This window comes from Bos taurus, chromosome 11 (genome assembly GCF_002263795.3).
Source record: "Bos taurus isolate L1 Dominette 01449 registration number 42190680 breed Hereford chromosome 11, ARS-UCD2.0, whole genome shotgun sequence".
NCBI lineage: Eukaryota > Metazoa > Chordata > Mammalia > Artiodactyla > Bovidae > Bos > Bos taurus.
In genome coordinates this window covers 29,594,381-29,616,592 of record NC_037338.1, presented here as the reverse complement: position 1 = coordinate 29,616,592, position 22,212 = coordinate 29,594,381, and the positions used below count along the sequence as shown (strand labels likewise).

The 22,212-nt window shown below is 43.3% G+C and overlaps 1 long non-coding RNA gene across 4 annotated transcripts; it reads right to left on the bottom strand.

The window, feature by feature from the left end:
* Positions 1-955: 955 nt before the first annotated feature.
* On the bottom strand, positions 956-22,195 carry LOC132346567 (uncharacterized). Of its 4 annotated transcripts, none has more exons than XR_009496415.1 (6): positions 21,578-22,195; positions 17,134-17,264; positions 9,674-9,816; positions 5,658-6,391; positions 3,864-4,057; positions 956-2,980 (listed from the first exon to the last, which is right to left on the bottom strand). It is a non-coding gene; the product is annotated as an uncharacterized lncRNA (long non-coding RNA). The 4 variants fall into 4 exon arrangements; XR_009496417.1 differs by lacking the exon at positions 9,674-9,816 and having other exon boundaries at positions 963-1,291; positions 2,841-2,980; XR_009496414.1 differs by lacking the exon at positions 9,674-9,816 and having other exon boundaries at positions 957-2,980.
* Between the last annotated feature and the right edge of the window lie 17 nt (positions 22,196-22,212).

The following is a 22,212-nucleotide window of genomic DNA, read 5'->3' as shown; positions in this document are numbered from 1 at the left end:
CTGAATTCTAAAGTGCAAACTAAGACTACTGTTTCATCAGAGCATCGTCCCCACTTAGCATGAGTCACTGTGTTTCATCTACCTTAGCCCTCTGGGTTTATAACACCATCTGATTTCCAGGGGTGATAGAAGATTAAATGCTTTTGGTCAAACAAGCATTACTGAGTCCTGGTTATTTTAGGCCATGTGCTGCCACAGCCCGTGACCGTCCTTATCCTCTCCCTTCTGTGGTTCACTGCTTCTCTGATTGGCTAGAGCCAGGGCATCAGTCCGAAGCAAGGATGAGAGTTGAAACTCACCCAGGTAATCAACAGAGGGCCAAAATCATTATTTCCCTTTAAGGTTTAAGACCTTCTTAATTTTTTTAGTCGCTTAAATTATTTTGTTCTCTGTCTCTTTGAAGTAAGCTATTGTTACATTAAACTATCATTTTAGATATTTTAAAGAAATTTATCATTACGTTCATTGATTAAACTGTAAAGGCATTTTTTCCCACTTTACCTTTGCTTCAGGGACCCAAGAGAAGTCCAGAAATGTATGTGATGCCCAAGTCAACGTAACTTCTCTAGATTAGGGCAAAAATGGGACATTTCACTTATGTATTATTCATGCAGTATCGCTATTAATAATAACAGAATCTATTGAGCATTTACTATGTGCCAGATACTTTGCTAAGCTCTTTCCACAATTTATTTCAATTACTTCTTGTCCCACCCTATGAAGTAGATATTATTTATCATCCTCATTTTACATATGAGGATGTAGAAACAGGGAATTTAAAGCTCATATAGCTATTCACAGTAAATGGTGGGATCAGAACTTGAACTTATCCTGACTGCTACAGTGTTCGTGTTCCTAATCTCTAGAGTCTTCTGAGATGATCTCCTTTTATGGAAATTTTATCCTTAAATCCCAGTAATATATCTTTCTATGACTTTAAAAACTAAGGCCAGAATGATTGTTGGGGTTGTGAATATGAGGGATCAATAGTTTAATGAACATAATAGTCACTGGAAAAATCATTATCAATGGGTTGATTGGCAAAACAGCATTTTATTCACTCAGATTCTGGACTGGGTTCTAGATGTTAGGAGATGATGGAAGGGGGGCAACTTGGCCTCCTGGGGGTTCTTTACCACTAAAGAGTCCTGTGCCCTGTCACTGCTCATTCCAGCCTTTCTCTAAGGGTTCCTCATTGCACCGACCTCATAAAAAGTGATGCAACTGGCTGACGAGGCTGAGGACTGCTGAGGCTTTTGAAGGAAAAGACAGCAATTTCAGAAAACGAATCCTGTGGTTTAGAAAGAAATCAGCGGAATTTATGATCTGAGCTCATTTTGTTCTGTTCTATTTTTTTAAATAAAGAAGAGAAAAAAAATGTTCTTGTCACAAAGAAAACAATTTTGTTAGGTCTGGAGAATTACAGTCTGTGCATGAAGGCTTTAATCCTCTGAGATACCTAGATTTTGGAAGTCAGAAGGGACCATTACAGATAACTTTTTCTTCTGAGTCCTAAATTTTACAGAAAGGGAACTGAGGCCTGGAGAGAGTTTGGGACCATATAGTGATAACTAATTAGTGGAAGTTGACAACCAGTTTTTCTGCCTTTTCTATCTCAATCCTTTTTATTTCTGCTCTTTAAATGACAGGATATTCATAGGCCACTGGGAGAGAAAAGAAAACAAGATAGCTTCTGCTTCTTCAAGAAAGGTCAGTGAGAGCTCTGAAACTTCTAGAAGGAGAGTCAAATTATTTAATCTAATTTCAGGAATAGTCTTGATTTTATTAGCTGAGGGAACTGAATAAGGAGGTAAAGACCCTACAAAGCAAGATTTATTACTGCTTTCCATGAAAGCACAGGGAAAATAAATATTGGCTTAATGGGAATTTGGGCCTATAATTTAATTCTCTGTCTCAGCTTAGAGAAACAACCCACAGACAAAAGCATGGATCCTACTTGTGATGTCCTGAGCCAGTGAGGAAAGGGATCACTGGCCATTTCTCTAGGGACCCCTACAATTAGAGGTCACCTCTATAGTATGGATACCTAGAAAGGAAGAAATCTACTGGACTCTTATTGGCATGGAAAGCATTTTAAAAGGGACAGTGCAAGACTTCCCTGGTGGCTCAATGGTAAAGAATCCGACTGCCAAGGCAGGAGACATGGGTTTGATCCCTGATCTGGGAAGAGCCCACATGATGAGGAGCGACTACGCCCGTGCACCACAGCAACTGAGTCCCTGTGCCTGGAGCCCATGCTCTGTAACAGGAGAAGCCACCACAATGAGGAACCTCAGCACCACAACTAGAGAGTGACCCCTGCTCTCTGGAACTAGAGAAAGGCCCTCACAGCAACGAAGACCCAGCACAACCAAAAATAAATACATTCAAAAAATTAAACAAAAAAAAATTTAAGTGCCAATGCTTCATCACCAGACCTGTGAAGTAAAGGGAAAGATTTTCTTAGAGAAATAATCTCTAGCAAGGATGCAGCCAGCAGTACTAATGTTAGTTCCCAGGGGAAGAGTTTGGAGGCACAGTGAAGAAAAGGAAAGAGGACTGGGGCTGTGTCAATTCAGTAAGCACTTATTGGATGCTAACTGTGTATTGGGTTGGTCAAAAAGTTCGAGTTTTCTCATAAGATCATATGGAAAAAACCCAAATGAATTTTTTGGCCAACTCAATAGTAGGCACCAAGAGATAAATAAAACCTTCTCTGTCCCTGGAAATACTTGCAGATAAGTAGGAACTAGCAACCACAGAGGAACTTGTTCCCCGAATTTCAGACACCAATATGCAAAACTGTCCCGCATCCCAGCAGCTCATTTCCATTCTGAGACCTTGTTCTGTTACAGTTCTTGGGCAGCTCAGTTCACTCCTGTGGGCTACAAAACTCCCCAACCAATTAGCAGCTCACAGATGTCAACCCAGCAGCTGGGTGCTGGGTGAGGCGCACACAGCCAGCCAAAATGTCAGGATGCTTGAAAGGAAAAAGAGAAATTCAGTCAGCTGATGCACCCAGTTTCCTTCCCCAGACATCATCAGTGCAAACAGGCAGCAGGCCCTGTCCCAGCCCAGCTCAGAAATTCAGTTCTTGATGGCAGCGTCACTCTATCAAGACTTCAGTTATTGAGGAGAGGGACTGTTTTCTTGTGTTTACAAAAAAAAAAAAAAAAAAGCATTATCTATCATGGGACCCAATCCAGGCCAGTGCCAGTTGGATCAATCAACCTTTTAAAAATCTTTTTAGGATAAAGATTCAGCTACAGTCATGAATTAAAAATGTGAGGGAGAGAAAAATAGTACACAGCTTATAGTGGTTAACACTGGGTTTAAAACCAAAGTGTGACACTATATTAATCTTGTTGAGGCCTAATAGACATTGAATAAAATTTGTTTTCACTATTTCTTTTATGGTTGGTAATCATTAAGGATTATTGAATTTTGCGGAAGGTGAAAAGGAGAATGGGTTCAGTGGGGAAAGGGAACATAGGTCATGGCTAAATCAATCTTTTTTAAATTAAAAAGCCCTCAGAATTTTCCACCAAAGCCTTGTATCTGATTGCTAAATATTAAACGAGTGCCTTATTGGCCAGTTTTACTCATCCCTACAGATGTATTTCCAAGTCATGAATCCTATATATACATACAAGATAGTAGATGAGGTAGGTGGTGGTATCCATAGCTGTTAGGGTAAGTCTGTGCACCCCTAAGTGAATCACCCATTGTTCCTTTGGATCTCTGCAGGTAGAGTCACGGCAGAGATTTCAGGAAACTGCAGGCAGGCCTCAGGGTGTGCCTCCAGCGCTGTTACCCAGAGCTTCCCACTCAGAAGCGCCCCACACCTGAGTTTTAATGCTCACCATTCACCATCTTGAAATTGTTGGTACTTTTATCTTCGATTTCGTTTCTGGAAGAGACGTCTATTGGACAATGGAGCATGAGTCCAGGGACTGCAACCTTTGCTTTCCCGCAGTCCTGTCTTCTAGACTTCCTGCCCCCCTGACAGATCTTGACTGTCTCTTCACCACTGTCACCTTCTGTTCTTGGCAGGGACCTGGACACAGGTGTGGGGAGGGTGCAAGTCGGGTGTATGCTCGTGGCATCTCATGGTAGGGTAAGGGGCAGGAGCCTCGGCTCTGGGCTCACAGTGCCACAGAGGGCGGTCTCCGATCTGGGTACCAAGTGCAGCCAGCATGGAGGCTGCAGTCTCCCAGGGAAGCACTTGTTGACCATGGGTTGGGGCAGCAGGCCTATGGGAAGGGGGTAGTTGATTCCCTCACTCCTGGCCAGGGCCCTACCTTTTCATTTTTGCAATGGCAAAATTGTTGGCAAGGGGTCAGCTTCAAAGACTGTGGAAGTGGGGAGAACTTCTTGATACATAGAGTTTTTAACATGGCATCTAGCTTGATATAAGGGCTTCCCTGGTGGCTCAGTGGTAAAGAATCCAGCTGCCAAGCAGGAGACTGGGGTTTGATCTCTGGGTTGGGAAGATCCCCTGGAGAAGGAAATAGCAACCCACTCTGGTATTCTTTCCTGGGAAATCCCATGGACAGAGGAGCCTGGCGGGCTACAGTCCATGGGGTCACAAAGAGTCAGACAAGACTTAGTGACTAAAACAATAAGCTTGATATAAAACCTGTTCATAAACACATTAGAAGAAGAAGAAAAAGTTCCTGCTCTCAAGGGATTTACAATCTAGTTGGAAATAGATGAAACTGACAAAGATGAAATAACAAGACTTCATCAAGGATGCAGAATTGGAGGACCACTGTCCTGAAAGTATGATTTAGGTATAGAGGAGAGGGAGGAAGTGCTCCAAATTGTAGGGAGCCAGTGCGGCCTCAGAACTTAAGCTGATTCGATGACTGTTGTATATTTTTGGTTCAAGGCCATTCACTCACAGCATTCCAAGGGCAGAACTGTCTTGGTAAGAAGGGAAGATGTGGGAGCAGGCATGGCTGATGTGGATCACTGAGGGAGAGGCCTGACAGAACAGAAGGATTGCGATTAAGGTGGGAAGTTCACTGCATGGAACTGAATTGTATCAGGTAAAGGAGAGAAAATGGGTTAAGAGCCTCCCAGCTGTGTACACTGAGGTGCATATAGCAGGCTGCTACTACTGAACACAGTAGGCCACTCCAAGTTCTTCCTAGACCAGCTAAGAGAGAATAAAGGGAAACGACCTTGTGCTTAAGATGAAAAGAACTCGAATTTCACAGGGAGCTCAACGAGGGGAAAAAGCAAATATTCTCTGGTGAAGGTTGACTTAATTAGCTATTTTAATAATTCATGAGTCTTTAAAATGTTTGCCAGAAGATTCAGAGCTCAGATTCTGCTTCTGGTGTTTGGCTCTGGGTTTTCTCCATCACAGATTGTGCTGCCTCATGAATCAACAGGAGCCTGGGAGTGTGAGACCTGGTTGTCCAGACCCTGCACAGTCCTTAGCGCTTTGGGGCTTAAAGCCTCTTTTCGAATCTGATGAAAGGTCTGCACCCCTGCCCTAGGAAAATGTTTGTATATACAAATTTGGGGCTTTACAGATTCCCCTGAGGTCTACCTTGAACTCCAGGTTAAGAATCCTTGATTTAGAAGATCTCTAGGGACTCAAACATTCTCTTTTAACTTACCCACAAGCTGCTGTGTCAGTGTGTTACCTGGAAATGCTGTGACTCCTGGGCTTGCAGGCAAGCAGCCTCCTGTGGCTGTTTTTTGCAAAGTGAGAGATGGGAACTGCAGTATCTGTTCATCAGGCTGAAGTAACAGCACTAATGCAGAAAAGAACTGAACGAATCAAAAGCTGTGAGTCAGCTCCCTCCCCGCCACCTGCTAGCAGGAAGCCTGCTCGGGCTGAGGGGGTGAGCTCCAGAGTCACCGCCTGGAGCTCCCAAATCCCAGCTCACGCATTTTCTGGCTGTGACTTGGGGGAACCACTTAACCTTTCTTAGCCTCAGTTTCCTCATTTGTAAAATGGGGCCAATCAGATTCACCCTGCTTCCTCATGTTCTGAGTAAACCACCCTCCATAAACCTCATCATGTACAGGGCCTTGGCCACCAGAGCTTAGGAAAGGGAGCTCGTACCCCTCATTCCACCCACAATGAAGAACGGTGCTGTGAATTTGGGAACACCTTCTTGATTTAATGCTGGGGGAGGGGACAGACTGAGCAGTGGCCAGGAGCTCTCTCTCTGAACCCTTGCCTATAGGGTGCCTCTCCCCTCCTCCACCATCCAGAGGACTCCCCTCAGGGAACGTAGAAGGGGTGCAGCTCAGGAGCCAGTGGTCTGAAGTCGCTCCTCCCCTCATCCTCTCCACCTCTGCTCAGGTGCGTGGAGGCTGCAGGAAACGATGGAGGGAGATACTGGGCTTTTTCTGGCTGCCGGCCTGACTGCTGCAGAAGAGAGAGAGAGAGAGAAGAGGTGAAAAGAGCGATGGCTTCTTTTTCCTCTGTTCTGAGCAGGCAGCTGCGTGTGATTCAGGAGGCCACAGTGACGCTGGGGCTGATCTTGAGGGACCTGCAGAGCTGGGCAGGCCGTACCTGCTGCTCCCTAGGACCCTGCAACTTTGACGTGGAAATAAGACAAGCCCCAGGAAGGGGGATGACAAAGGGCTGCATTGCTGGATGCAGAACGTCTGTCCAATAGAGTCTGGGAAGGGTGGGGACGGTGAGGGCAGGATGCTGGAAAACAGGTTTCTGCGGTGCCAGGCGGTCGACGGGCACTGACTCTAGCTCTCACAGTCCCCCTCCAGCATAGACCCTGTAACCCTTCACGGTGCAGTGAGGAAACGAGGAAGCTCAGTGTCGGTGACTCAATCAAGGCCATCGCTGTTCCGTGGAGCCAGAGCATTCAAACCACGTTTTCCTGCCTCTGAAACGCTTTGCCCCGATTCCTTCGCCCGGTTAGCTAGGTGAGGCGGGAGGCGTCCGTAGCCCTAACCCGAGGCCGGCCAGGCCCTTGCCAGCTGCCTAGAGCGCTGCGCACGACCGGAGTCCGGCTCGGTAAATATTTGCTCTGGGATCGGGAAGGGGAGAATGCCCCTTTCTTGGCTCTCTGCAGCTCTGGGCAGTTCACGTGCGCTGTTTACCTTTCCTACCACATTCCTCCGCGAGGAATCCTCCTGCCTCCCTTCCCTCCGCCTCAGAGCAGGCGGAGTGGACTGGAGGGCGGTGCCTGGGTCCCAGAGAGCAGGTCTCAGACCTGCCTGGGACCGCCCCATGTCTCATTTTATTTCAAATCGCAACCTCTACCTGAAAATCCTAGTTAAGAAAAAAATACCTCACCGCATTTAACAAGGCCGACTTAGGAGGAATAAACGTTTTGAGGCCTTTGCAGCCCCAGCGCGGAGGAAGACTGCGTGTGTTGAGCTCCTAGTAAGGAGGGCAGGTTGCATTTACCAGGGGAATCCTGCATCCCACAGACTGACAGTGGATCAGTGAGAAGCAGGTCTAGAGCCGGCAGCCTCAGGCACGCTCCAGCCGGGCTTGGGCTTCTGCTGAACAGGAACCCTGTCGTCATTCTAGGGAAATTTCTGAGCCGTCTCCTGATCTGATTTGTAGCTGGTGATGTGAGTGCATTACCCAATGCTGGGTGCCAAGCAGAAAGCAAAATGAGACCCTCTCCATTCATTTTCAGCCATTGATTTGATGACAATGACGGACTATGGTTTTTAAATGGAAAGGGCTTTGTCATCACGATTTTTCAATAAAATTCTAGCACAGCTCTTTATTTCCTGACTAAGGCCCTAGGGATCTTTTCTACCATGCTGGGTATGACATATTTCCCAGGGTCAGCTTTTTATTTCATTGCCATTTTAAGGGTATCAGAGCATGTGGCTAGAATTTACATATAAATAATAGATTTGTGGATGGTAAAAGCTTGTATTATTACTTACACTTAGTAATGTCCCTCTGGATGGTGGAAAAAAAAACCAGCATAATATTGATTTTTCTTGCTGTCACTTGACAATATGAATTGACTTTGTGTAAGGACCAGGAGCTCACTGGATTGAATTTAGGAAATTGGTAAGACAAATTTGACTTCAGTGGATTTGAATGATTACAATGTAATAAACATATAAAGGCTAGGGAGCTAATTTATCACTGCTTTCAGTTTTATTTATTTGAGATTGCTTCATCGTTGGTATAAATAAGCTTTATTAAAGATTATGGATTCAATTTTCAAATGACCTATAAATGGCTTTCTATCGAGAGATTACTTGATTTGTTGGTTTCCTGAATAAAACATGTTTTTGCCCAGTGGGTTATATAGCCCATATATTAATATTAGAAGGTTATTCTCTTGAGCTTGGCATCTCTGATGTGCACCGTTTGATTTGTTCTCTGATCTATTTGTCTTCACTCTCTTTAATACACTGAGATGGAATGCATTACCTCTTAGGACCTACACTTCAATGAATCATAAGAAAATGTCTGTCTGTGTGGCAGTTCATCAGCTGAATGATAATTCTGGTTCCCTTTAAAAATGTTAAAGTGTCTGCGCTTCAAAATAGACTGCAGTGAAAGGCATGAAAACTGCTGTGGGTCACTGATGGGGAACCATAATTGACCTCAGCTTTGGTCGCATGGTAACAGACTGCCTGGGTATTAGATCACTGCATACCACAGAATTACCAACACACTGCCCACAAAGTCAGGGGAAATTTCTGCATTTGCAATTCAGAAAGCTCCATAGAGCAGACCCTTGTAGAGAAGAGGCAGCCTGTCAGGAGAGCTGGAGCTTCTAGGAAGATGGCAAAAGGGCCCTCTAGAACCCCGCCATGTTGTAAAAACCGGTTCAATTTCAGTCCTTTCACAAAAGGGTTGTAACTTTCACAGCCCTACTGACTAATGAAAACACTGATGGGAAAATTAATTAGTGTATATATGAAGCATCTCTGAATGCTGAGACTGGGGAGGACCTTGGGAGGCCATTTATTTTCATTTTCTGGAGGCCAGTTGGCATATTTTAATGTTTTAAAGCTATTGTCTAAAGGGCTGAGAAAGCAAAATGCCTAAAGAAGGAAGATTCTACTTCTCTCCAGGAAACTCCATTTGTTGCTGTCATTGTTATTTTACTACATCATAAAACTCCAGATTGAAGGATACAAAGTTCCAGTGGAAAGGAAGTCATCACCCAACGTCAGTTTTGGAAGAAATGATTCCACTTGTTGATGACAGTAACATGATCATTCCATGATTCAACAACTTTAAAGTGGTCGCCAGTGAGGAGACTTGGGTGTCTCAGATCAAGCTAAATTGGGCCACAGACCAAACTGGTTTTAAATGTATTGACTTTAAGATTTTAAATTGACTGAATAACTCCAAAGTCTAACAAAGGAACACAAATAGTTAAACTATTCACTCATAAAGGTGTTGAGATCTAGGAGTGAGTCAGTGTACACTAGTGCAATGAAAACAAATCAAATTCCCATCTTAAGGGAGCCTGCCCCTGTTGGTGAGAAGCCTGGAGGGCTGCCTGGCTTACTAAGTCCTCACTTCAAACCCCAAACTTCCTCTCCTCTTTTGAAACCCTCCAAATACCAAGTATGTCATTTTCCACTTCCCATTGGAAGATAATTCTCTTTCCCCAGGATACTTTAGATAATCCTAGAGCCCAGCCCCTTCTGACCACATCAGCAATAAGGCACTATGCACACCCCAGTTCAGCTTTACCTCTGACTGATCTGAGTGTTCCCACTGTCTTCCTTGTCTTTCTAGCTTCCAGGTGCCCATCATTGTACCTAGCATATAGTAGATACTCAACTTTTCTTGTTGCTGGTAGTTTGTTGACACAATTTTAGTGGGATCTGAAAATTCTGTACGAACAGAGAACTTAAGTTAGACTCTCAGCGGTAAACCTGCTTTTTCAATGCCAACATCTGTTTTCTGTCTGACAAAAAAGATTACTTCCATTGTCCATCTAGAGCCCGCTGTATTCTAGAAACTGTAGGTTGAAACCCTGCCTTTGAAAAGTTTTTAGTTTACTGACATAAAAAAAGAACTACTTTGAATTCCTATGTCATATATCTTGCCTTGAAATGTGTTCTAGTTGTTTTACATTTATAGATTCTGTATTTCCTGTTAGAATAGGGTCTTCCATTTCCTTTTATTTCATATCGTGCCCAGAACAGTGCTGAGCACTAACTAGTAGGTGCTGGTAAGAACCCAGATAATGAATGGATGGATGACTAAGTACTGTATTCACAGACAGAAAAGTGAAGTGGATAGGTTTGGAGGTCAGATAGAGTTGAGTTATAAATCTAATTCTGAGCTCTACCAGCTTGTGTGACTGGGAAAATTATGTAAATCCTTTAAGCTTCAGCTATTCCATCTATAAACTTGGATGGTTGTAGAACTGACCCTACAAGTTTGCTGTGAGGATTAAATGGGATACTAACTGTAAAATGCTTAGCACAGAACCTAGAATATAGTGTTTGAAAAATATTAGCTACTGTTATAATCAGAAGTGATAAAAACAGGGAAAGAAAGATAAGGAGGGTGGGGGACAGGGATTACTGGAGTTATTGTGGCTGGATTAGAGGGTTAGCAGAATTTTAAAGAGGGTGGAGGTGGGAGCCAGCCGTGTATGGTGTAGAAAGGAGTCGGGGACACTGGCTTCTAGACCTGGCTCTCCCTTCAGCTGGATGCAGGACCTTGGGCAAATCATCTCATCTTTAGGGCCTTAATTTCTTTGGTAGAAGGTTACATTAAATGACCTCTGGAATCTCTTCCCACCCAAACAATGTATACTTTTAGGGAAAAGATTTCTATGATGTCTCTCTCCCTCTCCTTACTAAAAAAACAGAACAAACCCTTCAAATAAGAGATTACATGACTATTTGCAATCTGAGGTCCAGAGAGGTTATGAAACTTACCCCAAGATCACAGAGCTGATTGGTGGTGACTTGGATACAAATCCCTACCCCCCGAGTCACTGTGTAGTGGTGGCCCTCTAAATGATGTCAGATGACTCAAAGGCAGAAGAGGGCAGAGCTCAGGAGGCATTTTCTGGGGCAAGAAAAGCATAATGCAGGGCTTGCTGTGAGATAATGCCACTAGATATAGAAAGGCATAGATGAAGGAGAACTTTGATCCACAGCTAAAAGCTTTAATAAGATGTAGATAGCTAGGAATCAAGGTACCTAATAATATTTCCACTTTATTTACTGTTAAAAATATGGGCAGTCTGGAGAGAAGATATTCAAATGTAGAAACAGACATGAACACAAAAGAAAAATTAGCAAAGGAGTTCTCTGTACAAATAGCCAAAATGATAGTCTTATGGGTTCAGATGAATATGGGAATGACTTTTGGGGACCTAGAACAGTAGCTACCTCCCTTTCTCTCCTGGTCTTAAGGTCACCCTACCCGAAGCATTGAACTCTGAGATTATAGATATGCTCCTGCCAGCCTCCAGTTCTCTCTGGTTTCTAGAAAGCAAACAGGTGTGAGGATGAGAGCAGGGGCTGAAGGAAGATGTGGCTTCTCTCTCACGGGCAGTTACAGCTGCATCATGCCTGCGGAGGGTCTGTGCTTTTCTCTTGCCCAGGCCCTTCTTGTTTAAGCTTTCACCTTCAGCTTCCCAGTGGGCTTTGTGAGGTTATCCATTTTCCAGTTTGACTTAGTGCTCACTTTTACACCTGCCAATATGACACCTTGGGAAAGGATTGAAGGAGACATTAAGAGCTGTATAGAGATAGCACTGAGAGCAAGGATAAAAGCCGCACTGAGAAGAAAAAAATCTGAGGACCTAGGGAGAGCCGTTGAAATGCTTATTGATTGGCTGAGTGCAATAAATACAGAATGATGAGTTTTTAAAAGTTTGGAATGAAAAACCAAAAAGAAAAGGGTGCATTTAGTATCTCTGAGGATCCTTGAATTAAATAACTGATTCCAGTTCTGAGCAGAGTAAGTACAAGGTGAGCCTGGAACATTTTGTGCCAGAAAGCAAGAAACTACTCAAAAACTGATGGAGATGTGTCAAAAGTACACTAGAGCTGGCATGAACAGTGTATACTGGCCAGATTTGGAACAACTTGAGCATGAAAAACTAAAATGAATGTAATTGATAGTACACTCAATTTTTAAAAAACATACCAGTTAATAGGAATACTCAGAAAATGAAAGAAGAGGAGAGGAATGTACTTCTTTACAAAAAGAATGCCAGCTAATATATATCAAAGGGATCATAGAATTAAAAAAAAGGTTTTTTTGCAACCTGCAATGTATTTATATTATTAAGCAAGGATCATCAGTGGATGATAAAATCACTAGGTAAGAGTTATTAGGAAACAGGATATTCACACAGTGGCAGAGTATTTTCCCACAGATTACTTATTAATTAAAAATGGAAAATATACCCTTACAATGATGAGGTCTCATAAATGCCATCTTAACTAAGTGATCAAATTAGTCATCACTAAGAGTAGAACAATGGCTGTTATGTGCTCTTGAGATGATGCAGTGTGAAATACACAGTATTACCTGTGAAGTATTTTTGCCAAAAGTCTTCATCCTGAATCTGTGAAGCCTTAAGACCTAAATTCTACTGTATAGGAAATAGAGGGATAGAGGAACAAGTTAAATGACACTAGAAGGAAACAATCAGACAAATCTAGAGCGTGGACATTGTGAAAGAAAACTGTACAGGATTCTTCAAAATATCAATATCTCGAGCAAACAACAGAGGTAGGGAAACCGGTCCAGATTAAAAAAATTAAAAGAGTCTAAAGAGGCACAGCCTTGCAAAGTGTAATCCTTGTCAGATCTAGTTGGGAAAAATGAAACAGCCATAAAACACATTTCAGGGACAATTACAGAAATTTAAGTATAGATTGGATCAAAGATAAAATTAAGGAATTTTTTAAAAATGTGGTAATGGTGTTGTGCCTTTTAGGAAAATATCCTTATTCTTAGGAGAAATATGCTGAAATTTAGGGCTGAAGTGTAATGTCTGTAACTTACTGTCAAATGGTTCATCCAAAAAAATTTCACATTTGTATGTGTGTGTGTGCACACGCACATGTGAGCTTAGAGAGATGGAGACTGAGAAAGAGAAAGCAAGCACAGCACATGTTAGCCACTGTTGAATCTAAGTGGACGGTACCTGAATGGTTTATTGTACTCTTTTTTCAACTTTTCTGTCCAAAGTTTTAAAGATAAATTGAGAACTAAATTTCTGAGGAAATTGGCAGTCAGAGAAAAAGATTATATCTGGAAAAACAGAAGCTCTTTTATTCCTAATCAATCCTATTATTGTAATAGGGGCACCTCTCTGCCCCCCAGCCCCCACATGAATGGCAGGGGCTCTGACTGCTTCACTTTGAAGCCGGTGAACATGAGAATATGGCAGTAAGAGAAAGGAGATGTTTTCGCTAAGTGACACCCCTTTCCTCAGGCAGAGGGAAGTCACTTAAGGAAAACATCTCACTAAGTTTAGTTTAAGACATTAAAAATGAAGATTTACTCTAAGTTCTCTGAAAAGAACCTAGAAATATTGGCTAGATAATCAGATAGGGAATGGAAAACAATGAGAAAGAAAGAGAGGACCCCCAATAATGACAACTTCCCAGTCTTGAGAATGGGAATCCTGATTTTTACCTTATTAAGCTAGTATGAAGAAAATGAAGTTAAAATTTGAGGTACCATTGCAGAGAATTCACACCTCCATGGAGGCCCCCACACTACCAGCACAATGTGAGCCACAACATCAATTACTTCTTTTCTGTGAAACTATTCAAAGTTGAAAGCACAATTTTTTTAGCTTAATTATGTGATGATTAATTGCTTTAATTCTTAATTTCATCAAACTAATATGGTCTGAATCATAAATTCTCAAAATAAGATGAGAAAAAATTACAATCTAAAAATTGTATAAACAATCATTGTATAATGACATCTAAAAAATTCCAAGGAAGATGAAAATTATATTTGACTAAGTTCATATTTAGCATTTTCAAATTGATTTAAATAAAACTTACATAAGAAGATGAGAATTATCCTCTGGCTACTCTCTCTGATAAAAATGATCTTGGTGTTCATAAGACAACTCATGCTTTGTAAAAATCTTCTGCTGCTGTTGCTGCTGCTGCTGCTGCTGCTGCCAAGTCGCTTCAGTCGTGTCCAACTCTGTGCGACCCCGTAGACGGAAGCCCACCAGGCTCCCCCGTCCCTGGGATTCTCCAGGCAAGCACACTGGAGTGGGTTGCCATTTCCTTCTCCAATGCATGAAATAGTGAAAAGTGAAAGGGAAGTTGCTCAGTTGTGTCCTACTCTTAGCGACCCCATGGACTACAGCCTACCAGGCTCCTCCATCCATGGGATTTTCCAGGCAAGAGTACTGGAGTGGGGTGCCGTTGCCTTCTCCGAAAAATCTTCTGAGTGCTATTAAAGTCACATTGGAAAAGGCATGTACAAAACAATAATATCTTTGTTCATCCACTTATTCAGTCAACAAATTTACTGAACATCAGCTATCTCCTAGCACCATGCAAGATAGTGAGGGTACAAAGATAGCTAAAGTCCCTGAAGGAACTCAGTCTCACTGATCTATAAGGATATTTTGAGAGAGAGTGATTCCTTCTCTTTGGACAAAGGAGAGAGGGCTTGTAGGGTTAGGAAGACATCACAGGGAATATCATGCTCGGGGCAAATATGAATGGATATGCAGCAGGTAGTAGGAACACAAAGAAGGATGTTCCAGGCAGAGGAAGCAGCAGGAGCAGACATAGGTATCTGCCAGTAGTGTGGCTTGGATGATGGGGTGGAGGGAAGCACTTTTCAATGAGATCAGAATACAGGAAAGCAGATCCAGGTGAAATTATGCTGGGTTCAGTGTTTGATGTGATGTTTCAGGGCCTGAAGGCCTGTAAGAGGAGTTGTCAATAGACACATTTAGGATTTCAAGAGAGGACCCTCTCTTAGGGCCCCGCTCTGGCTCTCCTCCAGAAGCACACCTCCACTCAGGGCCACAGGGACCTCCCTACCCAGAGCCCACACTCTCTCCTACTCAAGACTCCTCTAGGTCTCCAGGATCACAGAATTCCTTGCTCAGATAGCACAGATCCTGCTTCTAGGCTCTGAGGGATGGTTGAGAAGCAGCTATTTGTGGGGCTGATGATGGACTTGGTCACAAGGACCAGAGTGAGTGCACATATTGATGCCAGCCCCCTTATAGTATGTGATGGACTGAGGGTGAGAGGAGGACTGTACGCCGTGGGTTAGAGGATGGCTTCCGCACACTTCATGGTCTGGTGTGGAAATCTGAAATTCTACAATTGACCACAGCCTTCCAGGTTATTATGAAAGTTTATACATCAAGGTAGGAGGATAGAATATATTTTATTTGTTCATTAGATTGACTTATGACTTTAACACATTTAACATATGCTCTGTAAGCCTCTATTTTTACTCTTGACTGAGCCTACAAATGTTAAGGTGATCCTGAGCAGCTGAAAATACTAAATAGGAATTGAGGAGAGACTTTACCTCTGGCCATCTGTATTTGGGGGTGATCAGCACACAGCCACTGCTGTGCAAGTTGGGGGGGGTGCTACAGTGGGTATCCAAAGTCACAAGAAAAGAGAGCCATGGTCTAAACTTGGAGACATGCCATCTTTTAAGCAACAGATGAAGGAACCAGCCAAGGAGCCTGCAGAGACACTGCCAGAGAGGTGGGAGAAATACTAGCAGAGCTAAGTTCCAAAAGCCAAGCAAGAAGAGGGTTTCAAGAGGAATAGAATGGTCAATAAAATGGACAGTGTATATAAAATGATCAGCACAGGGCCTGGCCTGAGGTGAGCAACCAATCACCGTGGCTGCAAGTGTCATGAGGATGGTAGAAGTGATGATGGTGATGACGATGTCTCTGTTCTTTACTGCTTCTCTCTGCTTCAAACACCTTTCCCTCTTTCTCCACCTTAACCCAAATTCCTGTGGATTACATTCTCTAGGAAGTCTTCCTCTTGCCCATCGGGCTGTCTTCCTATGTGCCCCTGGGGTCATTCTTATCATAACTCATTCTTCTCACTGCACATTTATAGCACGTAATAGACTGCTGGTGAGGCCTGGCGTGCTGCGATTCATGGGGTCGCAAGGAGTCGGACACGACTGAGCGACTGACCTGATCTGATCTGATTTATTAAATGAGTGATCATGGTTTCTAGGGTGACCAACCACCCTAATTTAACTGTAACTGCCTGGTTTCAGCAATTTAAGTCCTGTGTCCCAGGAAACCCCTCAATTCTAGGCAAACCTATATGGTTAGTCACCCTAAATTGATATCTTTTTTTTTGAATGAATAAATAAGTGAGTGAGTGGCAGTGTCAATATCAAAGTTAATGACCCTCAGCTTTTTCCATGTATATATGAGCATAAGCCTATTCAGTAAGTCTGGAGGATTCAGTGTTTTCCCTATTCTCTTCACTCCTCATCAAACTGATGATGCTGTGGGCGAGACACTCTCATGACCTGGTTGTATTCTGGTTCCAGCTCTGTTTTACCCTGTAGTCCTAGAAGGGGATAGCTTCCTTTTCTCAACCAGGGCTCCTTATCTGAACCACAGAACAAGAAAATCATCTAAGTACTATTTTGTCATCTCTCTCCAGGTTGGTGTAAAAACAAGTTCTATTCTAGATGCATAGGAGAGAAGTTGATGCACACTGTCAGTGCCTTAGGGCATTTAGGGCTTAATTCTTTCACCTGTTGAGAATCACACAGGACCTGCAATCCAGAATGCCACTGGGGGACTTCCCTGGTGGTACAGTGGATAAGAATCCACCTGCCAGTGCAGAGGGGCGTGGGTTTGATCCCTCATCCAGGAAGATTTCACATGCTGCAGAGCAACTAAGCCTGAACACCACAATGAAGAATAGCCCCTGCTCCCTCAACTAGAGAAAGCCTGCGCAAAGCAACAAAGACCCTGCACAGTCAAAAAAAAAAAAGAATGCCACTGAGATTGTCCTCTGCCTTCGTTCATAGCAGAGCTGGCTGGAAGAGAGAAGCTACAGAAAAGAAGTGTCAAAGGATGGGGCTTGTGTTATCTCTATTCTGCAAATTGAGGAACTGAGGCCTGGAGAGGAAGTGAATTATTATTTTCCCAGGATAGACAAAGTTAGAAAGCCGTAAGATCTCACCAGTCAGGAGAGGAAAGTAGACAACCAACTTCCCGGGCCTTGATGCAATGGTTAGTCACCAACTCTGCTTCTCAGCTGGCAGTTGCCAAAGTCAAGCTGCACTGTAAGTCATCTTGTGGAAGACAAATGCTCTATAAATAAATTGATTTGGAACAGTCTCAAATACACAAAAACCACAATGTCTTTAAATGTATGTCTCAACTTTTTTTTTCTCTCATTTTCTTTCTCTTATTAGAGAGGTCAGCAAGGAAGGTTTTTTTGTGTTTTTTTTTGAATTTTTTTTTTCTTTAATAGAAAATTATTTAATTAGTATACATGTGTTCCCCATCCTGAACCCTCTTCCCTCCTCCCTCCCCACACCATCCCTCTGGGTCGTCCCAGTGCATTAGCCCCAAGCATCCAGCATCGTGCATTGAACCTGGACTGGCATCTCGTTTCATACATGACGTTTCACATGTTTCAATGCCATTCTCCCATTGGGAGAAGATTGTGGGAAGATTTGGGAGAATAGCAAGGAAGGTTTTGCAAGAGAGGCCTTAATAAAATTCAACCTGAGAAACCAGGAAGAACTTTTCTGTATTGTCTTTAAACAGACATATTTGATTATCAAATATTTGTTTAAAAGCTCTTTGATTCAATACATCTGTCTGTAAGCATGCATCTGTATATTATACTCAAGCTAGTTATACATTATACATCAGTCCCTTTAAAAACTCATTTTCTAGAAGAACTGATTATTCATTTTTGTCATTCAATTTCTGATCATTAAAAATTTCATGTGTAAAAGCACTGCATACTGGTGGGGCATTGTATAAAGAGAGAATATTCTTAATGACTAGCCTGAAGGAAAAAAAACTGTTGATGGCTCTTCCATCCGAGGAAGAATCAGAGACAAATGTCTGAGGAAAACCTTAGACTTGGGTGATATCAGAATGGAGGGTAATGGGAGAGTGGCCTCAGGGCTCTGATTTCAGCTTAATTCTGATGCAGTTACCCACTTTTAAGTGACATTCTCAGTGGTACACTGTTTCATTCGTAAGTGAAAGTAGCTCAGCTGTGTCTGACTTTTTGTGACCCCATGGACTATAGCATGCCAGGCTCCTCTGTCTATGGAATTCTCCAGGCAAGAATACTGGACTGGGTTGCCATTTCCTTCTCCAGGGGATCTTCCCAACCCAGGGATGGAACCTGGGTCTCCTGCATTGCAGACAGATTCCTTACTGTCTGAGCCACCAGGGAAGCCCTTGTTTCATTGGTGGGGTAAGTTAATTAAGCCCTCCCCCTGTGGCATCAATGCCTCACCATATTAGCAAGGACAATAGAAGCACACTGAGGGGTCCAGAGCTTTTATTGAGCAGTCATTCATCTGACAGGAAGGTCACAGGGTTGCCAATACTAATTGAAAGAGCTCTTACTTTGTGTCTGATTCACGTGACTGAAAGAAAGCGAATCCACCTCTGGTCTAGTGAAAGAAATACTTTAGATGGCTTGAGAAAATGTCTAAGTTTGAAAATGTTCGTCTCTCAATGTCTGACTCTTGTGACCCCATGGACTGTAGCCCATCAGGGTCCTCTGTCCATGGAATTCTCTAGACAAGAATACTCGAGTGTGTAGCCATTCCCTTCTCCAGGGTATTCTCCTGACCCATGGATCAAACCTGGGTCTCCTGCATTGCGGGCAGATTCTTTACCATCTGAGCCACCAGGGAAGCCTAAGTTGTTTGCTGCTAAGTTGCTTCAGTCGTGTCCGACTCTGTGTGACCCCATAGATGGCAGCCCACCAGGCTCACCCATCCCTGAGATTCTCCAGGCAAGAACACTGGAGTGGGTTGCCATTTCCTTCTCCAATGCATGAAAGTGAAGTCGCTCAGTCATGTCTGACTTTCAGCGACCCCATGGACTGCAGCCTATCAGGCTCCTCCATCCATGGATTTTCCAGGCAAGAGTACTGGAGTGGGTTGCCTTTGCCTTCTCCAGTCTAAGTTGTTTAAAGCAGGTTAAATTCCACTGAGGCTTTCCATGTTGGTTCAGATAAGCTGTTAAGAAAGTATTTTGGTCTTGCGGGGCATTCTGGAGGTATTCTGGAGGGACTCTTCTTCTCAATAAGCAGATCTTACCTTGGTTTGCTGAAAATGCTATTCATTAGGTTTTACAAGGTTGTGCTTTTTAACCGGAAAATTATGAAGTCTTGTTGTGCCTAAGAGGATTTTTTCTGGGCAGTGATTCTACCAACATTCTTGAGGAACTGCAGTTTGAGCATGAATCCCTAGTTTCTTCCTAACTTCCCAGCACTATCTCCTGAAGTGGGCTCACCCTGGTAATGCCTAACCACTGACACTCCTCCACTGTGCCATGTAATTGTCTGCCTTTGCTCTTTCTTTCATCTAAACTTGCTGCTCTATTCCTCCCTGCCTTTTTGCTTTTTCCTGGCCCATTATCATGTCAGACCCAATGGAGGAGTCATGTTCTCTGGGAACCCTCTTTGGAATCTCTGCGGTGGGCGAAATCCTCTAAGCCCCCTCTAAGGTAACAATTACATTATTTTCAAATGCGTTTATACGGTATATAAATTATTGCTGTTCACTTGTTAAATATTCCAGGTTATGCACACCCTTGTTTATTTTGGGTGGGACCAAGAAGGTAATTGTTTTTAAATGGGGTATGGGGAATATATGAAACAAGAATGACAGAATGCCAAATGACAGAATGATAAAATGGTAAACCTAAGTGATTGGTACTTTTTTTGTTATACTTTTCTCTCCATTTGTATATCCCTGGAGAAGGGAATGGCTGCCCACTCCAGTATTCTTGCCTGGAGAATTCCATTGACAGAGGAGCCTGGTAGGCTACAGTCCACTTGTATATAGTTTATATCTAAAGTTTTCCAAATTAAAAGTTCAAAAATTAAAAAAAAAAAAAAATTTCATGTGTGACAAAACGCACGTAAATTTATCGTCATAACCATTTAAGTGTAGAGTTCAGTGGTACTAAATACGTAATGCCGTGTTACCATCCCCGTCCATCCCCACCACTATTTTCATCTTGTAGAATCGAAACTCTTATCTATACCCATTAAACAATAACTCCTTGTTCCCCCTTTCCCTGACAACCATCATTCTACTTTCTGTTTCTGTGATTTTTGACTATTCCAAATACCTCAAATAAACGGAATCATACAGTATGTGACTTTTTGTGACTTATTTCACTTAGCATAATGTCATTGAAGTTCATTCATGCTGTGGCATATTGCAGCATTTTTAAGGCCAAATAGTATGCCATTTATGTACAACAGATGTATACCACATTTTGCTTATCCATTCATCTGCTGATGAACACTTGGATCCCTTCTACATTTTAGCTGTCTTGAATAGTGCCATGAACATGGGTGTAACAATATCTCTAAGATCCTGCTTTCAGTTCTTTTGAGTATATACCAAGAAGCACAATTGCTGGATCATATGGTAATTCTATTTTTAATTTTTTAAGGAACTGCCATGTTATTTTCCAAAGCGGCTGTACCGTTTTACATTCCCACCAACAGTGCACAAGGATGCCAATTTCAGAGCTAATTTCTATGTGGCTTCAAAAATGTTCATTTAAACCTGAGAGATTAAAGACTCAAAAGGGCAAATTCATTAGGAAACTCAGTATGATCACATATACACAATACTATGGTTTTATTATAGTAACCACTGTGTGCCTACCCTGTACCAGGTACTTCAACACTTTACCTAGATGCTAATCTTTATATGATTCTAATTCTTATAACCTTTCAAGATAGGTATTGTAACCTCCATTTTACAAATAAGGCTAAAGATTAAATGACTCATCCAAGGTCATACATCTAACAAAAGTGACCCAACCAGTACTCATACCCAGGTCTCACTCCAAGCCAGAACCCTATTATTCCACAGTATCAAGGAGCTATTGGAATTTTGTATACTGCGTTTTTTCCTCCGCATGATGAAGGCAAAGTGAAGTCGCTCAGTCGTGTCCAACTGTTTGTGACCCCGTGGACTGTAGCCCACCAGGCTCCTCCGTCCATGACTGGAGTGCGTTGCCATTTCCTTCTCCAGGGGATCTTCCCAACCAAGGGATCAAACTCAGGTCTCCCGCATTGCGAGCAGACGCTTTAACGTCTGAGCCACCAGGGAAGCCCAAGAATACTGGAGTGGGTTGCCATTCCCTTCTCCAGGAGATCTTCCCGACCCAGGGATTGAACCCGGGTCTCCCACATTATAGGCAGACGCTTTACGGTCTGAGCCACGAAAGGGGAAGTATCAACGGAAGTTTCTTTAGGATTAGTCAGGTAAACAGCTGCATTCGCCTTTACGAAGATTTTCATGGGCTTTGTGTGCTCAGCTGGTAAAGAATCTGCCTGCAATGCCGGAGACGTGGGTTCGGTCCTTGGGCTGGGAAGATCCTCTGGGGAAGGAAAAAGATACCTGTATTCTGGCCTGGAGAATTCCATGGGGTCACAAAGAGTCGGGCACGACTGTGTGATTTTCACTTTTCGCTTTGTGGGGGAGTTACATGGTAAACGTGTGGCCTCCATAAGGCGGATAAACGAGGCTGAGATGAAGAGCGCGGGGTACGGGTTTCACTGGGTCTTTCAGCTTCATTCTTAATCGCTACTTTCGTAGACCCCCTACACCGGGGCGGGAAAGCGTTCGTGCAAATGTAGCAAGGAAGGATGGGTGGAGGAGGAAAGCTTTCCAGCCAACCGCAGTTGCCAGGACAGCGCGGCCCGAGCCGCAACGGCAGAAGCTGCACCGCGTCCCGGCAGCGGCTGCGAGCCCCAGTGACGCATTGCAGGTACGAACCAGCCAATCAGAGGAGGGCTCAACGATCATCGCGCTTCGTGTCGTTACTACGATGCTCTTCCGCGCCGCAAAGTAGCGCCTCTCAGGCGCCACTCCACCGGCTCTTCAACGGCTCGCTAGGGAGTGAAACACAGTTACGTCATCCGTTCGTCCCCTTCCCTTTATCTTTTGCATCGTCTATCACATAATTGTGGATAAAAGGGTCTCGAGAGGCGTTGGAGGGGAGGGGGTTGGCCGGGACTCGTTTATGATGTTCC